Source organism: Nematolebias whitei, chromosome 6 (genome assembly GCF_014905685.2).
Source record: "Nematolebias whitei isolate Nwh7 chromosome 6, NemWhi1, whole genome shotgun sequence".
Taxonomy (NCBI): domain Eukaryota; kingdom Metazoa; phylum Chordata; class Actinopteri; order Cyprinodontiformes; family Rivulidae; genus Nematolebias; species Nematolebias whitei.
In genome coordinates, this window is record NC_056503.1 from 49176198 (window position 1) to 49178368 (window position 2171).

The window sequence follows — 2171 nt, forward strand, 5'->3', positions numbered from 1 at the left end:
AGATAGACACATCATCAAGTCTTCAAGTCGATGAGATATCCAGCTGCGTGCGTGCCAACAAGGCATATCAGCTCGCCTAAAGCCTGTCTTCTCTTCGAATAAGTGTTATCAGTTGTGTTGAGGGACCAACTGATCAAATCAAGTCCATAATTATGGTTCAGAATATTTGTAGAGAGAAGCTCAGAAGCAGCTTCACAGACAGAGCAGCAAAGCGGAGAGGGAGAGGAGGGGAAAAGCGTCCGACCTCGGCAAGAGCAAGTGGTGATCTACCAGTAGATCACCATCAATGTATTGGGCATCCCTGCACCATTAGGAACCAGCAAGTCCTCTTAAACCCAGCTGCTGCCATGAGTCACCTGGATCAGAACCCTGTCTGGTATCACACGTTTGTACCCGTAGGTTGCAAAAGTGCTCAACCCCTTGACATCCTGTTTGTTGCCCCAAACGTTGGACTTGACAAATATTTTAGTGGGTTTGAGTCTTGGTTCCAGCATCAGGTCTGTTCAGATCCATCTCCAGGGTCTTGGTCCATCTAACCTGGACCTTTTTTCCGTTCTTCATATCCAAATGTCTCTAGTTTCAGGTTGGATGGTGCTGCTTGTGTCCAATAGTCTTTAAATCAGACCAGATGGACTGAGGTCTGGTTTTTGACTATTCCACTCCAGAATCTTTAACTGGTTCTCCTTAAACCAATGGAGTGTTGAATCTCTGTCCCAGTCTCAGATCTCTGGAAGATTCTTTCCACTCTTTCCAGTTTCTCAGTACCTCCTGAGAAAAAAAACCTCACCCCCCACAGCATGATGCTGCCACTGCCATGCTTCGCAGTGGTGAAGGTGGTAATCTTGTCTCAGACGTGTGATGTTCGTTCTCTCGGACCACAGCACCTTCTTCCACAAGTTTGATGTCTCCTTCCTATCCACACTTCTATGAAGTCCAGCTCTGTGCAAGTTTTAGAGGTCCTGTGGACAGGACCTCCTCCTCTCAGCTCCATCAGGGGGATCTTTGTCCTCCTGGATGTGTCTCAGATTAAAACCCTCGTTACCCAGTCCATCATCATTTAATTTCCTAATATTACGTCTTTCGGAGCTTTATGAGACATTCCAAGTTCTGAGACCCAGATCTGTTTTTGTACAGTGATTTGTCTCTGACCTGTGGGAAGAGGTTCTTGGTCTTCATGATGTTTTGCTTGGTCATAGATCTTTATTCCTTACTATACATCTTAGAATATTTTTTAAAATAATACATTTTTACAAGAAGGGGGACCAGAGGTTGTGCTCCAATTACAGGGGCATCATTTTCCTTAGCCTCCCTGGTAAAGTCTATTCAGTGGTACTGGAGAAGCGAGTCCGATCGTTGGTTGAACCTCAGATCCAGGAGGAACATTGTGGTTCCATCCTGCCCATGGAACACTGGACCAGCTCTTTACCCTCACTAGGTTCCTCGAGGGGTCATGGAAGTTTGCCCATCCAGTCTACATGTGTTTTGTGGACTTGGAGAAGGCATTAGACCGTGTTCCTCAAGGTACACTGTGGGGGGTGCTCCATGAATTTGGGATTGGAGGCCTGTTGTTACAGGCTGTTCAGTCCCTCAACAAGCGGTACAAGAGTTTGGTTCACATTGTCGGTAGTAAGTCGGACCCTTCAGGGTGGGAGTTGGACTCCTCCAGAGCCGCCTGTTGTCTCCGATTCTGTTCATAACTTTTAAAGACAGAATTTCTCGGTGCAGTCAGGGGGTGGAGGGAGTCCAGTTCAGTGGTCTCAGGATTCATCTCTGCTCTTTGCAGATGATGTGGTCCTGTTGGCATCATCGTGCCGTGATCTCCAGCTCTCACTGGAGCAGTTCGCAGCCGAGTGTGAAGCAGCTGAAATGAGAATCAACACCTCCAAATCTGAGGCCGTGGTCCTCAGTCGGAAAAGAGTGGATTGTTCTCTTCAGGTCGAGGGTGAGGTTCTGCCTCAAGTGGAGGAGTTCAAGTATCTCAGGGTTTTGTTCATGAGTGAGGGAAGAATGGAGCGTGAGATTGACAGATGGATTGGTGCAGCGTCTGCAGTATTGTGGACTGTGTACCAGTCCGTTGTGGTGAAGACCAGCACTGTAAGGCAAAGCTCTCTGTTTACTGGTCGTTCTACGTTCCTCCCCTCACCTCTGGTCATGAACTCTGGTAAGGATGC